This window comes from Protopterus annectens, chromosome 12.part0 (assembly GCF_019279795.1).
Source record: "Protopterus annectens isolate FY-2018-M chromosome 12.part0, PAN1.0, whole genome shotgun sequence".
Lineage (NCBI taxonomy): Eukaryota > Metazoa > Chordata > Ceratodontiformes > Protopteridae > Protopterus > Protopterus annectens.
In genome coordinates, this window is record NC_056746.1 from 942,667,683 (window position 1) to 942,695,673 (window position 27,991).

At 41.8% G+C, this 27,991-nt stretch overlaps 1 protein-coding gene across 1 annotated transcript in view; it reads right to left on the reverse strand.

Moving 5' to 3' along the window:
* STX16 (syntaxin 16) overlaps window positions 1-27,991 on the reverse strand; it is a 379,775-nt gene that overhangs the window by 122,104 nt on the left and 229,680 nt on the right. The window lies entirely within an intron of this gene.

A 27,991-nucleotide genomic window follows, 5' to 3' on the forward strand; every position in this document is an offset into this window, starting at 1 on the left:
ATGCAAAAGATAATGCAGTTGGTAATCCACTGAGAAAGGGTTTGTTTGGCAAATGCCAGTTAAGTATTTTTTTATTTAACAGCCGCTGTTCGTTCAGCACGATTTTACATTTTACTTCTTGTTGCCAGATTAGTTCCACAAGGCCTGGCCTAATGTTCATGGTGGTGCTGCTGCATTGACTAGGGATTAATTAAGCCACAAACAGCAAGAAGTTTCAATGCTCTTTCCCAAGTAGTACACAGCGCTTCTTTTAGGACAGCAATGCTGGAAACAGAGCTAGAATTTACATGTGTGAAGATGGAAGCCTGGGAGAAGGCGTAGGGGCATCGGTCGCTGAAGAAATGGAGAAAATGCCTGTTGAAAGAAAGATTACTTTACCAGGGTAATAGCAGGTAATTACAACTCAGTAGGAAATGGATTACCTAGAACAAACAATGCTCAGCAGGAAATGGATTACCTAGACAAACAATGCTGCAAATTCCAGAAGTTCAAGAACAGACCAATGCTTGTTTGGAGAATTTGTGGAGTAAGAAAACATTAAGAGTTGCTATGGTGGGATTTTATCTGATGACCTAGCAGGAATTGAAATGATATGGCCATAACACACTCAGTTTACTAAACACAGAAGGACATGAGAACCAAGTGACATTCAAGATAACACAACAGGTTTGTGATGGAATGTCTGGTAAGGTACCTGCAATGCCCAAAGCAGTACAACTCCACATCATTAGCATCAACAGAACTTCCAAGGACATAAAAGGAAGAAGTGCACAGAACACTGAGGGGCTTAAGAATGGGTCTGTATCTGAATTTCTTATATATTTCCCTTTACAATTTAGAATGGGCTATGCCAGGAAATATAAGTTAACTATACTAGTTTAGCTTCCAATCAAATATTCTGAAATTATGAAAACTGTAGATATGGGAGGGGCTATGTTTGGAGTGAGATGGAAAAGATACTAACACAAACTACAACAAATAGAATGCTATGCATGTGCTGCAAGTATGAACACAACAAAAAAACAATATAAAGGAATTTTTATACTATGCTACCTGACAAGCAACCAAAAACCCAGAATTTACTGTTAACACTTAATACATTTATTGAGAAATTGCCCAAAAAGAATGCATGGCATGGGTGGAGAACAAACACAACAAGAAGATATATCTTCCATCATGTATTAAGATGGGAAAAAAGAACACCTTGAGGACATGCTTGTATTACTTCATACAATGACAGAGAGAAGGAAAAAACGAACAACAGTGTCCTAGCCTAAATTGGAAAACGTGCGTGGATAATGTCAATAATTAACAGGGTGATGAGTTAATTTCAGAACAAAGTGAATAAAAGAGACAATGCTAGCATCAAGGCAAAATGGACAATAAGGATAGCAAAAGATGCTATTACTGTTACCAAGTTGATGTTCTGTCTCAGGAGGAGGAAGAGTCTACAGAAATGGATGAAGGAAAAACTGAGGTTTGAGCAAGTACAAGGAAGAGAGGAGGGCGGGAAGAAGCATAAAGCTGAAGTAAAATATGAAAAGAAAGAAATTAATATTTTAGATGTACACATTTTGCATGTTGGAAACAATAAGACTTGATTGTTGCAAATGAGTAATACAGAAAGCAGGATATTATTCATAAAAAGTAGGATTTAGGGATCTTAAAATGCAGAAGGGAAGAAATTACATGGCCACTTTGTCTGGGTAAATTTTTGGGGATCTAGGATTCTATTTAACTTGGCAGGTCACAAACAATAAAGTTCTAAGATCTGTGTCACAGATCAAACCTTCTGAAGAAAAACGGGGTTCTGCTGACACATGAATTAAGTCACCATAAGACTACACACACAGTTTATGTACAAATTTTGGTAGACAGTAAAACCTGCTGGAATTTGTCTGAGGGCTGCTGGACAAGAGCATAATTTTGTTATGAAGCCTAACATTTTTGTGAATAGGTGAATTTAACAGCAACTGTCGCCTCACAGTTAGATCGCTGTCTGCCGATTTGATTCTGCCAGTTAGGCGTCTTCTGTGTGGCGACATGCGTGAATAAGTTTCGCCGTTCGTTGAATGTTGTGCATTAGGCCCCGCAAGTGCCAGCACGTGAAAATCTACTACCAATCATTAGCAGACTGGAGTTTCGCTGTGGCTTACCCTTAACCGGGAAAAGCCGAAAGACACAACAACAACAACAAAGAAGAAAATAAATACCAGAGAAACTATCACCGCCTCTATTGTAGTAGAAAATATGGATTATTTACTTGAAAGTGTGATATTAAAGATTAATGGAATTTATTCTGATTGGCATTTAATAGAAAAGAAGATAAAGGTGTATGGCTTACAAGGTTCCTTGACCACTTGGGTATCTACAGTGTGACTATTAAAGCAGCAATTAAAAAAAGGAAAATGCCAGTAAAATGCACTACAATGTTTTGAAAGAAAGTGGTGTGAAAAGCAAGACTAAGGCACAGTGATGTTTTTTTCTATTTTATATTAAAATTCAATAAAATATTTTAAAAAAGAAAGCTAGACTAAGGGATCCATGAGAAGATCTTGCCGATATGCTTATTTTTTTATAGACAGTGGGAGTATATGGAGGGCAGTAGCATATAAATGCATAACATATGTATATGTGTGCATGCCAAAAACAACAAGAGGAAAAAGGTAAAAAATACTGTGCTTTGTAAGTTCTTCCTTTAGGTGCAATCACCCATTATACAAATCATAATTTTCCATTATTCACTGAAAAAAATGGAACATAATCCAAGGGAGGCCCTTGGACAATTATTTTGGAACATCAGAATACCTAACTGTGGTGGCAAATCTATTTGAATGCCACGGCACCACCAGGACTCGTGATATCATTATCAATAGTCCACTGAAAATGAAAGTATACAAGAAATAGACAATATTGTTTTTATTTAGGCATATTAGTCGTGGAATATCATTGCATTTTAGTAGCAAATTTGTAGTAGTATAATAAAGTTTCACGATATTAAGCATCTTTGAAGTCAGTAATTTTGTTATAACGTTTCTTTAAAATTTTTAATTTACAATCATGATCAGCAGAGTGTTTATACATACAGGTCATATAACGCTTTTAAATTATCTGATGGTCTTTTCAACTTAGACGAAAGTGCTTATCTGTATATTTTTACAGTGTTTTTAAGTGGATTCGAATTGAATAAACCATGTCTACCAACTGACTGGCCATGGGCTTTTGCTTTGATTTTTAAATTGTTTTTCCACTTAAAATGACAGGCAGCCATGAAATAACAAGTGGCTGTTTTAAATTACAGTTATTCACATTTCTTGGCTAGTTGCATCATCAGTCTGCTGCTCATCACTGTCACTAGAACCACAACAATATGCATTTGTGCATGTGAGGCCACATAGCAACACTTAGCTAGCAGTCAGTGCATTGTGGAATCAGATTAGTTTATTTTTCCTTGTGAATGAGATGTCAAGTTGATTTACTGAATGTTTGTTGTGCATCTTTGGTTATGCAGTCCTTTCTTGCTCTTTAAACTGGCAGGTGGAGCTGTCTTATTTGAGAAGCAGTACAGGTAATGTCAGCATTATGCTTCCCCACATAATGGAGACACACATGCATTCAAATGAATACATTTTCATTAAGTGTAATGTGTTGTTGGGGCATGGTAGTTGCTGTGTAATTAAAATATATTGACACTTTGCTCTTATTTTAAGACTCTGTACAAGTATTCTGTAAAAGTGGAAGCAGCAAGTACTACTGAGGATTATACATGCTTAAATTCATATACAAGGACACTGCACTTATTGAAAGTGCGTTTAATAAAGTGTTGGTAAAATTATACTGTAGTACTGTACCTGTTGTAACCATGGCGTGGACAGAGTTGGAAAAACAGAAAATGTTTTACTGTTGTTGTTTAGCAACCTTCAGTTTATACATTATGGGCAAAATATTAGTCAGTCTGCATAGTACTTTACAGTTTTGTGACTGTTCTTCAAGCAGAATCATTTACATGCAGTTTTTACTTATATAAACAAAACCTGACATATAAACAAATCAAACTGAAAAAATGTCTGTGTATGAAGGCTATGGATCTCTACAGACTACCCACCCCCAGTCTTGTGTAGAGCACTTTGCAAATGGATATTATGTTTTGTCTAACATACACTAACCCTCTTTACTGTGCAGAAACTGTTAGCACAGATTATTGGCTTCAGAATGGGTGGTAACAACTCTATAGTTAAGTCGATTAGGGCAGCATTACAAAGAAAACACACCCACTACTTTTACAACACAGCTACAGTGGGTTTATATTGTCACTACGTTTTGCACACATATGTAAATAAAGTAAGTGGAGCGATACACACAAAGTTAAAGCAAAGCAGTGGTGGGGTGGTGGCACTTCTTGTGCATTTGAATACTAACTCAATCTACCAGGAAAGAATGGGCGTCACCATTGCAATTTAATGCACTTTTCCTTATTTTTGTTTGCTAGTTAAAAGCATAACTAATAGTAAAGTAATGGGGTGAAGCTTCTGAGGGTCATTCACTTTTATAAAAACATGTGATGTCTCCTGTTAATCAAGAAGTTAAGCCTGTTTTAACTCTTTTACAGCACATAAATGAAATGCTACCTTTGGCAGGCACATAAGAGGAATGGTAGAAACAGTGCAGTGCAAAATGTTGTACATCTTTTTTAACCATCACTGCTGTCAATCTTTCTTGAAGAGCAGCGGAGAGACATTCTCCACGTCACATCAAAAATTTTACAAACTATAGGGGATCACATTCCCTAATCAGGACTTCATCATCTCTATATGTGTATATATATATATATATATATATATATAGAAAAGAAAGAGTATATATATATATATATATATATATATATATATATATATTTATTTATTTTTTTTTTAATTGCACCTCCTCAACAGAAGCAGCAGTACTGAGATAGTATTCACATTTTTAGATAGCATAGTCTGGGGTGAGGATGCTGCACACTCTGGAAGGTGCTTTACTTACACACATATTTATTTATTCATTCATTCATGCATACCTGACCAAGTTAGTCCCACTAGGCTAAAGGCCTCTTTTCAGGGGGGAGACCTGAGGTAGTATTCACACTAATGAAAATTTGGCTAGTGCACTGGGGAACCTGGCCTTTAACATCTCATCTGAAGGATGGGACACTCAGGAGTGCAGCAATGTTTCCCAAAGAACCCTACAACTCTACCTGGCCTGCCCAGCAAATTCTGACAAAGATTCTATACTGTGAGCTATCATCAAGTTAGTCAATGCAGTGTCTTGCCAAATGGTTTCCATGTTTCGATATTTAGCCAGAATCCTTTCTTACTAGGGAGTATGAATAAACAAGAGTGTATTTTTCTGGAGCTGTTCTTTTGCATTCTGTGTTACACTAGCATCACAATACTTATCATCAAATCTCAGCTTTGTGTTACATTTGCATCAAAAGCATCTCTTACCAAAACAAGGAGAGACTATGATTTTGGATTCAGATCCTTAAGGAGAACAATAACCATACAGAATATTATATTCATAAAGTAGCAGATAGTATTCCAAGAAGTTGCCAACACAGGACTGGATAAAGGAGATTCTGCCAATAGGGATGATTACAATTAGGGATACAGACAATAGGAAAGAGGGGGGCTGGAATTTACTGGAGAAAACTGGCAAGGAAATCAAGGTATTTTTGAGTAAATAATTAGAGAAGAAAAGGTAAACGAATGGGAAGAGGCCAAAAATTAATTTGGACTGCAGGCTACTGGCTGCCTTCCCTATCAAGGATTGATATCAGAGTATGGGCAAAGAAAAAAAAAATAAAGGCATCCTAAGTGAAAGACCAGGACTGGTAGAGTTTTTAGCAGAATCTAGAACAGAAGCTGCTGTTAAAAATGGGATAAATAGTACAGCTTATAAAATACTGAATGATAACTACATCAATCAATCAAAGGAGGTTAGAAAACTTAGGAGAGAGACTGGATAAGCAATTCATATAGAAACAATGAGGAGATAAATGCATGACTTCCAAATATGCAACAAAGTCTAGAAGATCTAGGATCTTTGTTTGGAAATGTTTACATAGGTATCCTTACACCCCAAGTAGACTCTAAAGATATTTTTCCTCAAGTGGACAGCAAATGTTGGAGGTGTGATGGGGAAGAAGAAGGTAACTGGGAACATATTTTTTGGGAGTATAATGAGCTGGCAAACATTAACAATTCCCTACAGACTACTCTATCAGAAATACTGGGTGAGCAAACTGGTATAATTAAGGAAATTATTTTTTGAGCAATTACAGAGAATCATTTCGCCTAGACATAGTATGGCCTTGTTGAGTGAATTTTGCCTACGAAAAAAAGCAATTACTAGAAAATGGAAATCAAAATCTAAACCAGCTGTACTAGAAGTAGTGAAGATAGTAATAGAGATAAAAAAACTGGAATATTTAGAAAAGGGTAGGAACAAATTACATAGAAAAAAGGGACTTGTGGGAACAATACATGTGCTACAGAAAAAAGCGGAGGAGGACGGAGTAAATGAGGTTTAAAAAGAAGATTTGAATGAGCTATGTAACATTTGACTGAAAAGACTGGATTGAATATAATTGTACAATGTTTTGCAACTAAAAATGTCAATATGATTTGCTTTTCACTTACAAGCATATAAATATGCTGACTGCCTAAGTCATAATGTAATAATTTAATAAAGACATTTCTTGTTAAAAAAACTCCTGGTGCTCTAAAATGAATTTGTCCTGTAGTAATAAAATGACTCATTTAAACTTGTGACATATACTTGTTTCTTTGTTTGGCATATATGTATTTATTTTCTGTAGTTCTTACCTTGTGTATTGCCTTTTGCCTTTTTCTTGTATCCAAAATCTCTCTCAACAAATTCCTTGTCTAATCCTGAATAAATCCATATGCAGTAATGGTCTGTTGACTTATGTCCAGCTTTGTTTGGCTTGTATATTTACTTGATAAAATCTGGTAAATTAATTGGTCAGAACTTCTTTCTGCTATAACAAAGCAGAGAGGCCCAAATGTAGCTCACGAGAGGCATACTGCCTCAAGTATTTTGATGTACTGTAATGTGCAGAGTTGAAAACTTTGCAGCATGCATGATGAGTTTGCAGGGATAAAAGAAGCCAAAATGAACAATTTTTGTTATAAATATTTAATTATCAGACTGACCAGCTTTGGTTAAGGCTTTCGCGAAACATGGTCTAGATTAAGTGACTTGCTCACTCAAACAGCCCGACAAACAGAGGCAGCAGAACTGCAAGATAAAGATTTTAGCAATTTCATAGCTCCTTAATCTTCTAATGACGATGCAGAAAATCGAGAAAAACATACAAAGCAGATACAGCTGCAAAACTTAAAGGAAGACAAAATCTTCTCCCAAAACTTATGCTGCATAATATTCATTTCAAAATAAAACAAAACACATCACACACTGCTGACAATACCTTAGCAAGTTCTTCAAAGTAAAAAGATGTGTCAGGACAGAAAATGATTCCTTCCATCCCTAATATAGAAATGCTTTCACTGTAAAAAACTGAAATACTTCAAAAAGTAAAGTTCATTCTCGACGGGGGATAGAAAGGGCACTTCGCAAGACTCTTTTTCCTTATAGAGACATTTTATTTTCCTTGCTTATTTCTCAGTCTTAAAATACTGCTCACTATACTCAATGTCTCTTCACAATAAGGACAGAAAAAGTACAGTTTTGTACCTACCATAAATGTAGATGTCCGATAGGTATGCATCTGCAGTCCTAACATATGGGTTGTCCTGCCTCAGGCAGCCCTTGATCGGTAGTCGAGTCCAAAGTCTGGGTCTGGCCTCGGCTGATGTCGCACTTCACCCGGCGTCATAGCTGCTGTTTGTGGGTATAAAGGCATCAGCCGGCGCCATTTTCCTCAGTGTTTCTTGCCCCAGATGCCTGGTACCCTCTTAGAACACTAAATTTGGATAAATGCAAATAATTACAAACATATATATATATATATATATATATACATATATACATATATACATATATACATATATACATATATACAAACAAATACACCATAATAGATTCCCCCCAGCTAGCTAGCTAAAAGAGGGTAAATACCCTAGGAATACCACAGAGGGGAAGGAGGGTGGAAGTAATCCTGACTGCAGATGCATACCTATCCGGACAACTACATTTATGGTAGCAACTACAGAAACTGTCTACTATGTCCTAATGGATGCATCTGCAGTCCTAACATATGGGTAAGAATACCATAGCCAGAAACTGGGGGAGGAGGCACTAAGATAAAAGATGGTGTAGTTAAAGATCCCTTGCAAAACAGCAGTTTACAAAACCTGCTCGGGATCTAGAATATAAGGAAGATTATAATAGCTTGGCAAATGTATGCGGAGCTCAAGTAGCAGCTTCTACAAAATGTCTTTGGTAGCCACTGCCTGCATTAGGAAGGCTACCTTAGTGGTGGCCTGTGGCTGTTGTGGAATGAGGTCTGATATTTTCAGGACTTGTCTTTCCACATGAAAAGCAGTAGCAAAATGGGTACAATTTCCTATCCATTTTGAGAGTTGTCTGTTTTGAAATTGCTTTTCCTTGCATTCCTGTTGCATATCACTGCCAAGCTGGTCAGTTTTTTCTGCTGGTCTTAGTTCTGTCAGATAGTAGCGTAATTGTCTGTGCACATCAAAGGCATGTAGTAGTCTTTCCCCACCTGTTCTGTGGGTTGGGGAAGAATGTAGGTAAATAGATGAATCATTGGTTCAATGATACTCTGGAGACCACTTTTGGCATAAAAGTAGGGTTAGTTCTCAGACAGACTCTGTCCTGATGGAAGATAAGGAAGGGTTGTACTGCCATTAATGCCTGTAACTCAGATACCCTTCTTGCTGAAGTGATTGCTAGCAGGAAAGCAGTTTTCCAAGACAAGAACTGTAATTCTGCTGTTGCTGCTGGTTCAAAAGGAGGAAGTGTTAACTTTCCAGCACAAAGTTGAGATCCCATGTAGGTAAAGGTGGTTTCCTTGGAGGTTTTAAGAGCATTTTTAATTCCTCTCAAGAACTGCCTGAGTAGAGGATGAGAGAGACAGGAGGATCCATGTATTTGTATTCTGCTGGGAAATTGCTGATGCATGAATCTTAATGGAGGAGTAAGACAGGCCATTGTGGAACAGTTCTACTAAAATATTCCAGGATGTGTGCTATGTTTGCCAATGAGACATTTTCTCCCTTTGCTGCACTCCAAATGAGGGTATCTTTTCCACTTGGCTGAATAAGTCTTCCTTGTGGAAGGTCTATGCGTGCCTCAGGATAATGTCCTTAACCCTCTAGGATAAACCTGGAGTTATTTAGATTTTATGCAATATTCCAAGCAGCTAGCTGCAGTGTTTCCTTTTCTAAGTTTGGATGTAGGATCTTGTAGTTGTCCTGTGTTAGAAGGTAAGGGACATAGAGGTAGAGGCCATGCGTGTGTCCCAGGACATGCTTCTCAGTAGCTGGTACCAATGTTGCCTCGGCCAGTCTGGAGCTATCAGGATTACCTCCTTTGGCTGATCCTCGTCTGATCAGTGATAGTACCAGACACATCAAGGGAAGAGGTGGAAATGCATATGCTGTCAGGTTTTTCCAGCTGAAGGAAAGGAGTCCACCCTCCAAGCAAGTGGGATTGGTATGCTCTTGTGCAGAATTTCTTCAATTGGTGGTTGTGTGGGGAGGCCGAACAGGTCTATCTCTGGTAGTCCCCATTTTCTTTTGTTATGGCTTTGAAGATATCTGGATGCAGCATCCATTACTGTGAGCATCCATTAGTAGTTCTGCTTAAGGTGTCTGCTGAGAATTTTCTTTTCCTGGGTACAAATCTGGCCTGAAGTTGAATGTTGAGATTAAAGGGCCACATTCCACAGGTCCATTGCCATCCGGCATAGAGGATATGAATGTGTACCTCCCTGTTTGTTGATGTACCACATGACTGTGGTATTGTCGGTCCTTATCAGTAGATGACCCTGTTGAAGGAGTGGTCTGAATGCCTGGACTGCATGTTTCACTGCCAGCATCTCCTTTAGATTTATGTGTAGATTCAGCTGGTCTTGGGTCCATAGGCCTTGAATACACTTGTCCCACAGGACTGGCTGAATGGCACCGGCAGATACTTCCTGCAATTTAGCCTGATAGGCACATGAAGGTAAGCTTCCTTGAGATCTAAAGTTACCATCCAGTGATCTTTGCCCAGCAGAGGTAAAAGCTGTTGTAACGTCAACATCTTGAACTTGGGAATGTCCAGATAAGTGTTGAGGAGAGATAAATCCAAAATTGGTCTCCACGTGTTCCCCTTCTTTGGTACTAGGAACATGCGGGAATAAAATCCTAGGCCCCTTTCTGATACAGGGACTGGCTGAATGGCCCCCATTTGGAGTAACTGAGAAACTTGCTTGTGAGCCTCTTTTCTTTGTGGAGGAGGAACGTCTGGCATGCCTTTGAAAGGGGGCAGTGTATGGAAATAAAACCTGTAACCGTGGTGAATAATGTCCAACACCCATCTGTCTTGAGTAAGTAAATCCCAATTTTCTTTGAAAAGAGACAGTCGTCCTCCCAAAGGAGCTGCCAGACGAGAATCTACTGGCAGCTGAAAAGGCAGGTCATTGGGTCTGCTTACGAAAGGACTGACCCCTGCCCTCACCAGAAGTCTGAGCAGGTGAACTCCCTGTTCTAGACCTAAAAGAACCTTGAGCCCTGCCCCTACCACGTCTAGACCTACCCCTAGTCTGGGAGTCATAAGCAGGATATGTCCACCCCTTAGCAGGCCAATTTCTACTAAACTTCGGTGGCTGTACCTGCAAAAATCCTTAACAGTTTGCATAGACTAACCTTTGTCCTCCATTTTCATTAAAACTGCTTCCACAGGCGAACCAAACAACACATCAGACTGTAAGGTGCATCCAAAATCCTTGTCTTAACATGCTCAGCCAAATTCTGATCCTCAACCAGGCATGCCTGCGAAGAACAGAACTAGTGGCAGCCACCCTCGAGGAGGCCTGCACAGCATCAAAGCCACATTGCAAAGAATGCTTGCCCACTTGTTCAGACACATAAACCAAATCCAGCAACTCTTTACACTCAATACCTTCCGCCAAAGCATCCACCTTAGACTTCAATTGTGAAAGGAGATAATTTTGATATTTCAGCATGTGAAACTGACAATTCAATGCTCTCATGGCTAGAGTGGAAGAAGTATACAGTTTCTTACCCCACCTATCCAAAGCCCTCGCCTCTTTGTCAGTGGGAACAGGATTTCTAACCACAGAGGCTTTAACACCTTTAGGCCCCTGAGAAACAGTTTCTGGGTCCGCCCTAGGGCTCTTAAACAAATACTTATGAGCTTCGGGCACCCTATAGTACCTATCAGGTTTAACAGGAGCAGGAGGCAAAGAATCAGGGTTCAGGGAAGCCTCTGCAAAAACATCTTCCACCACAGTCAACACAGGAGGTATAGCTAAGGGCCTATGCTGGGGTAAAAACAAGAATTCCCTAAGCCTCTTCCTGGAATCAGAGTAATCCTGGCCTTCCCATTTAAAGTGCTCCCTCATGGAATGCAGAGTCTCTGAAAATGAAAAATCCTCAGGAGGAGAAGCCGAAGGAGTGGCATCATCCACATCAGAATCAGAATAAGGAGGATACTCCTGCAAATCATCCGTAGAAGACTCAGAAGCCTCTGAACCCTGTTCAAAACTGGCAAACTCCGGTTCCACCCTAGGCCTCTTATCAGGAGGGCCCATAGAACCTCTAATCATAGTAATCAAATCTTCTGCCATTTTAAGCATATGTTTCTTAGGTACAGAACCCGAAAAGCTAGGAGAAGCCCCCACTGAAGCTGAAATTGGCCTACCTCTAAAAGAAGCTTTAGCAACAGAAGGAGAGGCTCTAACTACTTTGGGAAGAGAGGGAAGAATAGGTACCTGAGAAGCCCCCTCAGCCTGGGCTGCCTCCTGAGATGGAACATCCTGTAACAGTAAAGTTTCTGCCGGAGACTCCAAAGAAACTCCTGGCAAAACCTCTGGCTCCACTGAGCCTCCTAAAGAACCGACGTCCGGGACTGCCGGTTCTTCAACCCTAGGCTTCGCTGTTTTGTCCTTGCGCTTCTTGGACGAAGCGGGCGTCGGAGCATCCGACGGCATTGTATAATTGCAACGTTTCCCAAACACTAACCTGGCACAGTCTAACCTCCTCTTAATAGTGCGTTTGTTAAACCTAGCACAAGAGCGGCAACCAACAACGTCGTGCTCAGGCCCTAAACAAGGTATACACAAAGTATGGAAATCCTTATGCGGTATCTGTTTCCCACAAGAAATACAGTTATTCACTTTTTCTGACATCCGGTTAAATACTGAGGCAAGAAAAAACCAAAATGTTCCCCAACGGGGTACTTAGCCAACTCTGATTCGGTCTGAAACTCCGGTTTCGGAAAATCTCAGAACGCCAACCTGCACTCGCAAAACTGCTTCTGCATCGGACCACGCGGCAAAAAAGACTGAGGATATGGCGCCGGTCATGCGCATTAGTACCCTGACGTACTGACGTCAGTCTAATGCGCCCTGACCGACGTCAGCCTTATACTCTGGTATTCGGGCCGACTGGATGCGGACTATACCCAATAGTAAGGACTGCAGCAATGGAAAACGAAGAACATCTTAGGAGAGAGACTGGATAAGCAATTCATATAGAAACAATGAGGAGATAAATGCATGACTTCCAAATATGCAACAAAGTCTAGAAGATCTAGGATCTTTGTTTGGAAATGTTTACATAGGTATCCTTACACCCCAAGTAGACTCTAAAGATATTTTTCCTCAAGTGGACAGCAAATGTTGGAGGTGTGATGGGGAAGAAGAAGGTAACTGGGAACATATTTTTTGGGAGTATAATGAGCTGGCAAACATTAACAATTCCCTACAGACTACTCTATCAGAAATACTGGGTGAGCAAACTGGTATAATTAAGGAAATTATTTTTTGAGCAATTACAGAGAATCATTTCGCCTAGACATAGTATGGCCTTGTTGAGTCGAATTACGGTGCCTACGAAAAAAAGCAATTACTAGAAAATGGAAATCAAAATCTAAACCAGCTGTACTAGAAGTAGTGAAGATAGTAATAGAGATAAAAAAACTGGAATATTTAGAAAAGGGTAGGAACAAATTACATAGAAAAAAGGGACTTGTGGGAACAATACATGCAGAAAAACGGAGGAGGACGAAATGAGGTTTAAAAGAAGATTTGAATGAGCTATGTAACATTTGACTGAAAAAGACTGGATTGAATATAATTGTACAATGTTTGCAACTAAAAAATGTCAATATGATTTGCTTTCACTTGTATAAATATATGACTGCCTAAGTCATAATGTAATAATTTAATAAAGACATTTCTTGTTAAAAAAAAACTCCTGGTGCTCCTAAAATGAATTTGTCTGTAGTAATAAATGACTCATTTAAACTTGCATATGCTTGTTTTGTTTGGCATATGTATTTATTTTTCTGTAGTTCTTACCTTGTGTGTTGCCTTTTTCTTGCATCAAAATCTCTCAACAAATTCTGTCTAATCCTGAATAAATCCATATGCAGTAATGGTCTGTTGACTTATGTCAGTTTTGTTTGGCTTGTATATTTACTTGATAAAATCTGGTAAATTAATTGGTCAGACTTCTTTCTGCTATAACAAAGGCAGAGGCCCAAATGTGTTACGAGAGGCATACTGCCTCAAGTATTTTGATGTACTGTAATGCAGAGTTGAAAACTTGCAGCATGCATGATGAGTTTGGGGATAAAAGAAGCCAAAATGAACAATTTTTGTTATAAATATTTAATTATCCAGACTGACCAGCTTGGGTTAAGGCTGCGAAACATGGTCTAGTTAAGTGACTTGCTCACTCAAACAGCCGGCAAACAGAGGCAGCAGAACTGCAAGATAAAGATTTTTAGCAATTTCATAGCCTTAATCTTCTACTGACGTGCAGAAAATGAGAAAAAAACATACAAAGAGATACAGCTGCAAAACTTAAAGGAAGACAAAAAAATCTTCTCCCAAAACTTATGCTGCATAATATTCATTTCAAAATAAAAACAAAACACACATCACACACTGCTGACAATACCTTAACAGAAGTTCTTCAAAGTAAAAGATGTGTCAGGACAGAAAAATGATTCCTTCCATCCCTAATATAGAAATGCTTTCACTGTAAAAACTGAAATACTTCAAAAAAAGTAAAGTTCATTCTACGGGGATAGAAAGGGCACTCGCGCACTCTTCCTTATAGAGACATTTTATTTTCCTTGCTTATTTCTCAGTCTTAAAATACTGCTCACTATACTCAATGTCTCTTCACAATAAGGACAGAAAAAGTACAGTTTTGTACCTACCATAAATGTAGATGTCCGATAGGTATGCATCTGCAGTCCTAACATATGGGTTGTCCTGCCTCAGGCAGCCCTTCGGTCGGCCGGATTCCAAAGTCTGGGTCTGGCCTCGGCTGATGTCGCACTTCACCCGACGTCATAGCTGCTGTTTATTGGGTATAAAGGCATCAGCCGACGCCATTTTCCTCAGTGTTTCTTGCCCCAGATGCCAGGTGCCCTCTAGGAAGGCTAAATTTGGATAAATGCAAATAATTCCAAACAGTAGAGAGCAAAATATATATATATATATATATATATATATATATATATATATATATATATATATATACATATATACATATATACAAACAAATACACCATAATAGATTCCCCCAGCTAGCTAAAAGAATACCACAGAGGGGAAGGAGGGTGGGTAATCCTGACTGCAGATGCATACCTATCGGACAACTACATTTATGGTAGGTACAAAACTGTACTATGTCCTTCAAGGATGCATCTGCAGTCCTAACATATGGGTAGAATACCATAGCCAAACTGGGGGAGGAGGCACTAAGATAAAGATGGTGTAGTTAAGATCCCTTGCAAAACAGCAGTTGCAAAACCTGCTCGGGATCTAGAATATAAGGGAAGATTATAATGCTTGGCAAATGTATGCACGGAGCTCCAAGTAGCAGCTTCTAAAATGTCTTTGGTAGCCACTCCTCGTAGGAAGGCTGTAGTGGTGGCTGTAGCTGTTGTGGAATGAGGTCTGATATTTTCAGGACTTGTCTTTCCATGAAAAGAGTAGCAAAATCGAATGCAATTTCCTATCCATTTTGAGATTGTCTGTTTTGAAATTGCTTTTCCTTGCATTCCTGTTGCATATGCTACCAGAAGCTGGTCAGTTTTTCTGCTGGTCTTAGTTCTGTCCAGATAGTAGCGTAATTGTCTGTGCACATCCAAGGTATGTAGTAGTCTTTCCCCCCTGTTCTGTGGGTTGGGGAAGAATGTAGGTAAATGAATCGCTTGGTTCAATGATACTCTGGAGACCACTTTTGGCATAAAGGTAGGGTTAGTTCTCAGACAGACTCTGTCCTGATGGAAGATAAGGAAGGGTTGTACTGCCATTAATGCCTGTAACTCAGATACCCTTCTTGCTGAAGTGATTGCTAGCAGGAAAGCAGTTTTCCAAGACAAGAACTGTAATTCTGCTGTTGCTGCTGGTTCAAAAGGAGGAAGTGTTAACTTTTCCAGCACAAAGTTGAGATCCCATGTAGGTAAAGGTGGTTTCCTTGGAGGTTTTACATTTTAATTCCTCTCAAGAACTGCCTGAGTAGAGGATGAGAGAAGACAGGAGGATCCATGTTGTATTCTGCTGAAATTGCTGATGCATGAATCTTAATGGAGGAGTAAGACAGGCCATTGTGGAACAGTTCTGCTAAATATTCCAGGATGTGTGCTATGTTTGCCAATGAGACATTTTCTCCCTTTGCTGCACTCCAAATGAGGTATCTTTTCCACTTGGCTGAATAAGTCTTCCTTGTGGAAGGTCTGCGTGCCTCCAGGATAATGTCCTTAACCCTCTGGGATAAACCTGGGTTATTTCGTTTTATGCAATATTCCAAGCAGCTAGCTGCAGTGTTTTCAAGTTTGGATGTAGGATCTTGTAGTTGTCCTGTGTTAGAAGTAAGGGACATAGAGGTAGAGGCCATGCGTGTGTCCCAGACATGCTTCTCAGTAGCGGGTACCAATGTTGCCTCGGCCAGTCTGGAGCTATCAGGATTACCCTTGGCTGATCCTCTCTGATCAGCAGTAGTACTTTGTACATCAAGGGAAGAGGTGGAAATGCATATGCTGTCAGGTTTTTCCAGCTGAAGGAAAGGGAGTCCACCCTCCAAGCAAGTGGGTGGTATGCTCTTGTGCAGAATTTCTTCAATTGGTGGTTGTGTGGGGAGGCGAACAGGTCTATCTCTGGTAGTCCCCATTTCTTTGTTATGGCTTTGAAGATATCTGGATGCAGCATCCATTCGTGAGCATCCGTGGTAGTTCTGCTTAAGGTGTCTGCTAGAGAATTTTCTTTTCCTGGTACAAATCTGGCCTGAAGTTGAATGTTGAGATTAAGGGCCACATTCCACAGGTCCATTGCCATCCGGCATAGAGGATATGAATGTGTACCTCCCTGTTTGTTGATGTACCACATGACTGTGGTATTGTCGGTCCTTATCAGTAGATGACCCTGTTGAAGGAGTGGTCTGAATGCCTGGATCGCATGTTTCACTGCCAGCATCTCCTTTAGATTTATGTGTAGATTCAGCTGGTCTTGGGTCCATAGGCCTTGAATACACTTGTCCACCATGTGTGCCCCCATCCTAGGTCTGAGGCGTCCGTGGTGATGGTCTGGCTTGGATGAGGTTTGTGGAAAGGCAAGCCTCTGTTCCACTGACAGGCCTGAGCCCACCACAGGAATTCTTGTTTCAGGCATGGAATTATTGGAATCTGGGCTTCTAGACTGTGCTTGTGTTGAGACCATACATTCCTTAGGTACCATTGTAGCTTTCTCATATGCAGCCTGGCATGTGGAACCAGTATTATGCATGATGCCATGTAGCCCAGGGCTTGCAGGATTTTCCTGGCAGTAAGCCGAGTTTGTGTTGTTAATGTCATGAAGTAGGCTGGTAGTTGCTTTTGTTTTTCTTCTGTGAGAAAAGCCATCTGAGTTGATGTATCCAGTTCTGCACCCAAGAATGTTATCCTTTGGGATGGTACTAGTCTTGACTTTTGCATGTTGACTGTGTATCCCAAGGCTTGCAACAGTTGTATGACATTTTCCAAATCTTTTGTTAATTTTGCTTGTATTAGGCAGTCGTCCAGGTATGGGTAAATTTGAATTCCCTGAAGCCTGCAATGAGCAATTACTGATGCCAGGCATTTCGTGAATATTCTGGGCACAGTAGAGAAGCCAAAAGGCAATGCTGAGAATTGATAATGCTCTGATCCTGCAAGAAATCTGAGGTGTCTTCTGCAATCTGGTCGTATAGGGACGTGCAGGTATGCCTCCTTGAGATCTAGAGTCACCAGCCAAGACTCCTTGCCCAGCATGGGAAGAAGCTGCTGGAGGGTCAGCATTTTGAATTTTGGAACAATGAGGTATGTGTTCAGTGCGGACAAGTCTAGAATAGGTCTCCATTGATTTTCTTTTCTTGGTACAAGGAAAAGCCTGGAGTAAAATCCTTGGCCTTGTTCCATAGGCGGTACCTCTTCTATAGCTCTCATCCTTAGTAAGTTGTTGACTTGTCTTAGAGCGTCTGTTTTTTGGCTTGGTGGTAGGTTTAGCATTCCTCTCTTTTTTGGTAGTGTGTGGAAGTGAAACCTGTAGCCCTTGTCTATTGTTTGTAAAGTCCATTTGTCTCCTGTAATGTAATGCCAGTTGTCGGAGAATAAGGCTAGCTTTCCGCCCAAGGGTGCTTCCAGTTGTTCCTTGGTAGGCGGAACTAGAGCCAAGTCATTGTGTCTGCCCTGTGGAAGTGGTTGTAGTTGAATCTGTGGCAGTATTTCTCTGGTTGTTAGGTTGCCACTGACGCCCCCTGTAGGCACCCCTAGATTGACCTCTGCCTCTGGGGTGTCTATTTCTGCCTCTCTGCACTCTGGAATTGTCTGGAAAGGACCAATTCTTCGAAGGCCAATTTCGGCTAAACCTCAGAGGTTGGACCCTAAGAAATCCTTGACTGCTTGGACAGATTTTGCTTTTTCTTCCACCTTCTTTAGAACCTGCTGTGCAGGGGAGCCAAACAAACTGTTTCTCCATGGGAGCATCTAGGAGTTTTGACTTAACATGGTCTGGTAAAGATTGTTCTTTTATCCAGGCATGCCTTCGAATCACTGTTCCAGTCATAGCTGATCTAAAGGAAGCCTCCAGTGCATCATAGCCACATTTTAAGGAATGGTTACTGACCTGCTGAGAGTTATGTACCAAATCCTGAAGGGACTTGCGATCTAAAGGTTCAGGAGAAGACAGTTTTTTGTTTATCTGGTCTAACAAAAATTCCTGGTACTGAATCATGTGAAATTGACAGTTCAAGGCCCTGGCCGAAAGAGTAGCAGAAGTATAAACCTTTTTACCCCATCTCTCTAATGCTCTAGATTCCCTTTCAGAGGGAAGAGGGTTTTTGGCAGAGGCAGCTGCCACACCTTTAGGGCCCTGTGAAATGGTTTGAGGGTCTGCAACAGGAGCCTTATACAAATGGTAATGTGTGTCCGGGACCCTGTAATATCTGTCTGGTTTGGCAGGGGCCGGAGGAAGAGAATCAGGGGCAGTACAGGCATCATTATATGCATCATCAACAACTGTTAGTACTGGCGGAATGGCTAAAGGCCTATGCTGAGTTAAGTGTAAAAGGTCTTAAGCCTTTTCCTAGAATCTGAAAAATCCTGGCCCTGCCATTGGAAATGTTCCCTCATGGCATGCAAAATTTCCCCAAAGGAAAATTCTTCAGGAGGAGAAGCAGAAGGAATGGAGTCTTCTGCATCAGAATCCTCATAAGGAGAATATGGGCCTTCGTGAGGGTCTGAAATGTCTGAGTCATCCGAGGAGTAATCTGTACAGACAGGTTCCGGGGGTTCAGTCCTAGGCCTCTAGTCTGGAGGGGGCTGAGAGGCCCTGTCTGGGTGAGGTTGGGATCCCCTGATCAAAGAAATGAGATCCTCAGCCAGGCTGAGCATTTGGGAACTAGAGGTAGGCCCATGTGAAGGAGTTTTAGCAGGTAAGGCCTTAGAAGATTTAACTGCTTTAGCCCTGGCAAAAGCCTTGATAGACATAGAAGCAGGGGGTTTTAGCAGCCCCATGTGCAGGGGTAGATATGTCTAAAGGAATAGTGTCTGACAAATCCTGGGTGCCTGCTTCTGTAGCAGTAAATTCAGTAGCAGATTCAGCCATGCTCTGTGAGGCCTCGGTTATCGGAGGCATGCTTTTGGCCGAAGGAAGAACCGGGGGATCGGTTTCAGCCGAAACCGAGACACTCGCGGTTGGCCTAACCGTGGTTTCAGCCGAAACTACGGGCCGCAAGTGTCGGTCCTTTTCCTTGCGCTTTTTAGCTAAATGAGTAGTCGGAGTCTCCGACGGCATTTTGTATGCAAAAGCGGGACCAAAAAACTCCTCTGCAAACTCCGACCGACGTCTAAGTGTCCGTCGGTTGAAGGAAGCACAGGCTAGACAAGCTGATACGTCGTGGTCTGGGCCTAAGCAAGGAAGGCAGTAAGAGTGGAAATCCTTATGAGGTATTTGTTTCCCACAAGTTAAACAATTATTTACTTTGTCTGACATTGGCTGAGGCAAGTAAGAGTCCCCAACGGGGTACTTAGCTTTTTAGAAGTCTTCGGTAGTAGAAATCTCTGGATCTGACCGACCGGCACTTGCGAACAGCTTCTGCTTCGGGCACCGCGCGGCAAGAAAGACTGAGGAAAATGGCGTCGGCTGATGCCTTTATACCTAATAAACAGCAGCTATGATGTCGGGTGAAGTGCGACATCAGCCGAGGCCAGACCCAGACTTTGGAATCCGGCCGACCGAAGGGCTGCCTGAGGCAGGACAACCCATATGTTAGGACTGCAGATGCATCCTTGAAGGACATCCTACAATTTAGCATCTTTACATGTTAACGAAGTTGAAGGCAATAATGCTAAGCTCCCCAAAAAGCTAAGGATGGCAATATAAACTGCACATTTATATTGTACCAAATTTACACAAATATACAAGAGCTCATATGAAGCTACAGAAAAAAATAATGAAATGTGGTGGTATTCCTGATGTTATGAGGTAGTGCCATCTGTGCCAGGAATAGGGCAGTACATGTGTACATATGCCAGCATAGCTAGCTGTAGTTCTGTAAAGAAGTCTATGTTATTTGACAATCACACCAATTTGTACAGACGTTTGAGTTAAAATTATATTTGTAAAGTTACTTGTGTTAAAAATGTACCAAGAGTAGGTCCTGCTGGACAGAAATAATGTTTGCATGTATATAAGGTTGTACTGTTGTAACTGATCAAATGTGTATGTTTATCAGAGAAGCATGGAAGGGTGCAAAGTTTGAAATAGTTTTATATCTTTCAGATGCTGTCACAGATCTTAGCAAAGCTGTGTGTGTATTGTACCAGAGTCAGGTGACCAGAGGTGATGCCATCCTCTAACCAGCATCTGGTTTCTTTGGAACTCTCGCACCAGCACTTTGGGACTTGTCAGGATAGATTAACTCACACATCCACAGAGACAGAGACATCAACTAGCTTTTGCTGTGTTGAGACACTCAGCACACATCAGCTTGCCTTGCTTTAGTAAGCAGTCAGGGAACAGTAATTCTTTAGTCAGTCAGGGACATTTAGTGAGGAATAGTATAGTATCGTTTTCTGCATCTGTGCGAAACTATCCAACTGTATTATTTTTTTTATATCTCTGTGGTTGAAACTCTGCTGTTTATTGTATTCATTATTCTCCTGTTTTCTGTTTTATTATTTATCATTAAACATTTTAACACCTTTCATTGTGGCTGGCACTTTAGAGAATAGTTTTAACATCTTGAGAGTACTTATGCCTGTTTTAGTGACACTCTGGCTGCTCTTGAAATCCTTGCTGCTGTTGTCACATCCTACCATTTATATCAGTATTAATTTTACCCAGTATAATTGTGTACCCTTTGTAAGAGCCTTAGCGTAACTGACTGGTGGCAGCTGTGACATTAACTATATTCCACCAGACTGCCTCCAATTAAATGTGACGTCCCTTACTATCCTCAACTAAGGAGCTTCAATTCTCACTACTGACTCCAGTATGAGACTGTCACTTAAACAGGGGTAATATTTTACAATCTTCCCCTAGCAGCACAATAGGAACACACGCAATAACCTGGGACTGGACTGCATACTTCTGTCCACCCCTAATGTAACTCCTTATTACATACTTCAGAGCAGTATGTCTGAGTTTAAGACCTCTGATACACTCACTCTCAAATTAAATATAAATCTCACACATCCAAACACTTCTGGGAAAGCCTGAGACAGATTTTCAGCTGTCCCCCTTCCTCAAAATTAGGTAATGCTGCCATCAATCAGAGTGTCTTCATGCTCTTCTAAAAGAGTGTCCAATTACAAAAATTAAATATCAAAATAAATGACAGCTATGACCAGAAGCGACCAGGCCTTCAAGGTGACCTAGGGAGTATCAAACAGGTATAAGCACTCACAAATCTCTAAAGATCACACAGATTTCCAGCCACAATGTAAAGTAAAGAAAATAATTTTAATAAGTAAAATGATTATAAGAATGTAAATCAATTACTTTCAATAAACATCAGAATTCAATCACCAGAAATGTAAAATTAAACTGTAGGATAGAAGGCCATAATTCTAGAAAAACTCTATCTGAATAACTAAACTTTCCTAATCTAACTAGAGAATACTATCCCTGACCTAATCTAAAGCATAACAGTAAGGCAGAGGTAGACTTACCTGAAGAAAAGAGAACTCACGAAAAACTGCATCGCTGCACTGTAACCGATTACAATTCTTCACTAACAGCTGCTCTTCACAAACTGCTCAGTACTTGACTAACTGCACAGCTTAACAGTCTCAACTGTCTTATTTTAACAGTCAGCTGTTTGAAAAAGTTCTTATTCCTGTCAATCAGCTGTTCAAATAATCACCTAGCAACCATGAACATTTTAATGACATCACCTACTGTTCAGCTGATTCTCCACAGTTTGTACTTTAGAATGTCCCTCACATACATGTGCAATTAGTAATGTAAAAAAACACTTGACAAATACTTTGAACATTCTGTGTAAACAGGGAAATAGTTAACATTTTAAAAACTTATTTACGTTTTACAAGTAGATATGCTGGTATACAATGCAAGTTTATCTGAAAATATACACAAATCTCCTGCCAAACATGCTAACACAGATGGCTGTGTTTTCATTTTCTTCACAGCAGTGTGATTACCTCAGCGTCTGGACAAAAAGGGGTGCTGCTAGTAAATCTGTGCCAGCTTTCCCAGGTGTGTCCGTGTGCGAAACTCAAAAATCCAAGAGCGTGTGTGAGCTACTGGGAACAGGGACACAGAGTTCCAATGTGGTCAGTGTGGAGTTTTGTGTGGGCCTGGAGAGAAAAAGTCTAGCTCCAAATCTGGAGCAAGCTCCCTGAGTGTTCTTAAGGGAAATAGTGCTTGGTGCAGGGAGCTGCATCTGAAAATACTGTGTGAATCCATTCTCTTAGTGACCGTCCCTCACCAGAGTCAATGGTGAGGATAGAATCTCCTTGATTGTCGGCTGTTGTAGGGACCTGTCACAGTATTCTTTTAATAAAAATACATAGTACGGAAAACATTTCAGCAGTACCCCTCGGTATATAATCACAGTCTCACAAAACACATACAAATCAACTAAATAAAAAACTGTTTTTTTCTAGTGTGCTCATCTGACAAATGTACAGAAAGCAAAACATAAAAAGTACAGTTTTGTACCTACCATAAATGTAGATGTCCGATAGATATGCAACTGCAGTCCTGACATATGGGTTGTCCTGCCTCAGGCAGCCCTTCGGTCGGCCGGATTCCAAAGTCTGGGACCGGCGTCAGCTGATGTCGCCTCCTCCCCGACGTCAGAGCGGCTGGGGTATAAAGGCATCCGCCGACGCCATCTTCTTCAGTGTTTCTTGCCCCAGATGCCAGGTGCCCTCCAAGGAAGGCTAAATTTTGTGAATGTATAAGCAAAAAATTCAAGACATGCACAACAGTAATAAACAGATACACCATAACAGATATCCCCAGCTAAATAGGAGAGGGGGAAAGGACCCAAGGGAAAAAACAGAGGGGTAGGAGGGAGGGAAAACCTGACTGCAGTTGCATATCTATCGGACATCTACATTTATGGTAGGTACAAAACTGTACTATGTCCTTCAAGAATGCAACTGCAGTCCTGACATATGGGTGGAATACCATAGCCAAGCTGGGGGTGGTAGGATCTAAGCAAGGGATGGTGTAGCTAAAAGACCCTGCAGGACTGTAGAAGCAAAGCCTGCTCGGGATCTGGAGTATAAAGGCAGGTTGTAGTGTTTAGTAAATGTATGCACGGAGCTCCATGTAGCAGCCTCTAGAATGTCCTTTGTAGCCACTCCTCTTAGAAAGGCTGTGGATGTGGCTATAGCTCTGGTTGAGTGTGGTCTTATATTGGCTGGCACACACTTTCCATGGAAGGAGTAACAAAATCTGATGCAGTGTCCAATCCATTTTGAAACTGTTTGTTTGGAGACTGCCTTTCCTTGCACTCTGGCAGCATAGGCTACAAATAGTTGGTCAGAGTTCCTGGTGGTCTTTGTTCTGTCCAAGTAGTAGCGTAATTGACTGTGTATGTCTAAAGTATGCAGCAGCTTTTCCCCTTTATTTTGAGGATTGGGAAAGGAAGTAGGCAGGTGAATTGCTTGATTTAGAGACACCCTGGATATCACCTTTGGCATGAATGAAGGATTGGTCCTTAGAGAAACTCTGTCCTGATGGAAATTGAGAAAGGGAGGTACTGCCATGAGGGCCTGTATCTCCGAGACTCTTCTTGCTGAGGTAACTGCCAACAGGAAGGCTGTTTTCCAGGAGAGGAATTGCATTTCTGAAGATGCTGCTGGTTCAAAAGGAGGAAGAGTTAATTTTTCCAAGACGTAGTTGAGGTCCCATGCAGGAACTGGTGGTTTTCTGGGAGGCTTGATATTCTTTATCCCTCTTAGGAACTGTCTTAGCAAGGGATGTGAAAACACAGGTGGATCACAGTTGAAGTTTTCTGAGATTGCTGAAGCGTGTATTTTAATGGATGAATATGAGAGGCCCTTATGAAACATTTCTGCCAAGTATTCTAATATCTGAGGTATGCTCATCACTGATGCATCCTGTCCCTTTTTGGCATTCCAGATGATGAATTTCTTCCATTTGGCCGCATAGGTTTTTCTGGTGGAAGGTCTGCGTGCTTCCAGCAAGATTTCCTGAACCTTTTCGGAGAGGGGGACATGGGACAAAGTCATGGAACCCTCCAAGCTGTCAGGTGCAATGTTTGCAGGTTTTGATGAACAGTCCTGTAATTGTGTTGTGTTAGGAGCAGAGGCCATTGGGGCAAGGGCCACGGTTTGGAGTGAGTTATGCTCAGTAGCAAGGGATACCAATGCTGCCTCGGCCAGTCTGGAGCTATCAGTATTCCTTTTGGTTGCTCTGCTTTGATCTTTAGTAACACCTTGGTCAGTAATGGTAGAGGAGGGAATGCATAGATTTTCAGTGTATTCCAGCTGAAGGAAACAGCATCCGTTCTCCAGGCTAGAGGATGGTGTGTCCTTGAGCAGAACTTGTCCAGGTGGTGATTTAGATGAGAAGCAAATAGATCTATGTCTGGTCTTGAAGGATGCAAGATGCCATGAAACCCAGGGCCTGCAGGATTTTCCTTGCGGTCAGCTGGGTAAGTTTTGCTAGTAATCTGGTAAATGCTGTTGTTTCTCCTCTGTGCCATTTGTGATTGTGTGTCCAGTTTTGCTCCTAGAAAAATAATCTTTTGAGATGGTAATAGTCTTGATTTTTGAATGCTGACTGTGTATCCCAAAGCCTGTAGCAACTGAATGACATAGTCCAAGTTTTTTATCAATGCTTGTTTGCTGTCTGCTTGTATGAGGCAGTCGTCCAGGTAAGGGTATATTTGAATCCCCTGGAGTCTGCAATGTGCAACTACTGATGCCAGGCATTTCATGAATACTCTGGGCGCAGTAGATAAGCCAAACGGCAATGCTGAGAATTTATAATGCTCTGTTCCTGCAAGAAATCTGAGGCATCTTCTGCAGCTGTGTCTGATTGGGACATGCAGGTATGCCTCCTTGAGGTCCAGAGTAACCAGCCAAGACCCCTTGCCCAGCATGGGAAGGAGCTGCTGTAACATCAGCATTTTGAATTTTGGCACAATGAGAAAGGTGTTTAGAATAGACAAGTCCAGTATAGGCCTCCATTGCTTTTCTTTTCTTGGAACAAGGAACAGTCTTGAATAGAATCCCTGGCCTTGTTCCTGAGGAGGTACTTTTTCTATAGCTTTTATTTGTAACAGCTTTGCAACTTGTAAGAGAGCCTCTGCCCTTTGATTTTGTGGCAGGTTTGGCATGCCTTGTCTCGTTGGTAAGGTGTGGAAGTGGAACCTGTAACCTCTGTCTATTATGTCCAGAATCCATTTGTCCTTGGTTAAAATGTGCCAGTTCTTTGAGAATAAGGATAATTTTCCGCCTAGAGGAGCTTCTCTTTGAGCCTTGGTAGGCGGGTTGATAGTCAAGTCATTGTGATTGTCCCTGTGGTGCAGGTGAACTCCCTGCGCCACTTCTTTGATTTGGTGGTTGCCATTGGCGGCCCCTGTAGGAGCCTCGGTACTGCCCTCTACCTCGAGCACGCCTATTCTTTCCCCTTTGAAACTTGTCCGAGTCTGGAAAGGACCAATTCTTAGAAGGCCAATTCCTACTGAATCTGGGAGGTTGAACCTGGAGGAAATCCTTGACAGTCTGTACTGATTTTGCCTTTTCCTCAATAGACTTCAACACATCTTGTGCATTAGCACCGAAAAGCTTCTGTTTTTCCAGAGGTGCATCCAGGAGCTTAACTTTAACATGGTCTGGCAGAGGCTGTTTTCAACCAAGCATGTCTACGTATAATGGCCCCTGTCATGGCTGCCCTACATGAAGCTTCCAATGCATCATAACCACACTGTAAAAAATGATTGCTAACCTGCTGAGTGTTATGAACCAAGTCCTGCAATGCCTTTCTATCTATAGGCTGAGGAGAGGCTAACTTTTTCTGCAAATCATCCATTAAGAAATCCTGGTACTGAAACATATGAAAAAGGCAGTTAAGTGACTTCATGGCAAGGGTGGAAGAGGTATAAACTTTTTTGCCCCATCTCTCCAGGGACCTAGCTTCCCTGTCAGCGGGCAGAGGGTTTTTGGCCGAGGAAGAAGCCACTGCCTTGGGGCTCTGTGAAATAGTCTCTAAATCCACAGAGTGGGCCTTAAAGAGATGCTTATGGGTTTCAGGGACCCTGTAATATCTGTCAGGTTTGACAGGAGCAGGAGGGAGAGAATCAGGCGAAGCACTGGAGTCTAAGTATACATCATCAAGGACATCCAACACTGGAGGAATAGCTAGAGGTCTGTGTTGGGGCAGCTTAAGGAAGGTACGTAGCCTTTTCCTGGAGTCAGAGAATTCCTGACCATGCCACTGAAAATGTTCTCTCATGGAGTGGAGAACTTCACCAAAAGAAATATCCTCTGCAGGGGAGGCAGAGGGAATTGAATCCTCAGCATCCGAGTCCTCATAGGCCTGGAAGGATTCTTCCTGAGTATCTGAGTGCTCTGAATTCCCAGAGGCTTCATCTGAGGAGAGGGTGTCTGTCTGCTCAGTTCTAGGCCTTTTATCTGCAGGCGGCTGAGAACCTCTGTCCAGGTGCAGCTGAGAACCTCGGATAAGAGAGATTAAATCTGCAGCAAGAGTCATGATCCGTCTATCAGAAGAGGGACCCTGAGCACTAGGCTTAGGGTGGGCCTTGGCCTGGCTGGCAGCCTTAGCACGTGCAAAGGCCTTGATGAACATGGAAACTGGAGGCCTAGCTGCCCCACGTGCAGGGGTAACCTTGTACACAGGAATGGTGTCAGGTAAATCCAGAGCTTCGGTTTCTGGAGGAAAATCAACAACCGGCACCGGTGAAATCTCCGGGACCGAAGAACGCGTTAAAGCGGTGTCGTTGGCCTGGGGCGGTAGAATTACCGCTTCCGAAGGGACCGAAACACTCGCGGAGGGCTTAGGTGTGGTATCGGTGGAAGACGCGGGCGGAGGATGTCGGTCCCGGTCCTTGCGTTTTTTGGTAGATTGTGTTGTCGGTTGTTCCGATGGCATGATATAAGCAAAGGATTCGCCAAAAAAGTCTTCGGCAAATTCTGCCCGGCGACTGAGTGTGCGCTTATTAAAGCAAGCACAGGCAGCACAGGCCGAGACGTCGTGGTCTGGGCCCAGACAAGGGAGGCAGTAAGAATGGAAGTCCTTATGAGGTATTTGTTTACCACAAGACAAACAATTATTAACTTTTTCAATTTTTTCTGACATCGGCTGAGGCAAGAAAAAATGTTCCCCAATGGGGTACTTAGCTTTTAGATGACTTCGGTAGCTGAAACACAGGAGCTGACCGACCGGTACTTGCGAACTGCTTCTGCTTCAGGCACCGCGCGGCAAGAAAGACTGAAGAAGATGGCGTCGGCGGATGCCTTTATACCCCAGCCGCTCTGACGTTGGGGAGGAGGCGACATCAGCCGACGCCTGACCCAGACTTTGGAATCTGGCCGACCGAAGGGCTGCCTGAGGCAGGACAACCCATATGTCAGGACTGCAGTTGCATTCTTGAAGGACATCACAAAACTCAGAAAAATGAGGGATAGAAACAGGCCAGGAAGTACACTGAGCTAACAAGACCCTGGCACTAAAACAGCATCTAGAAAATGAAGTGAAGGGGCATTGTTTGGAGTGAGGCTATGC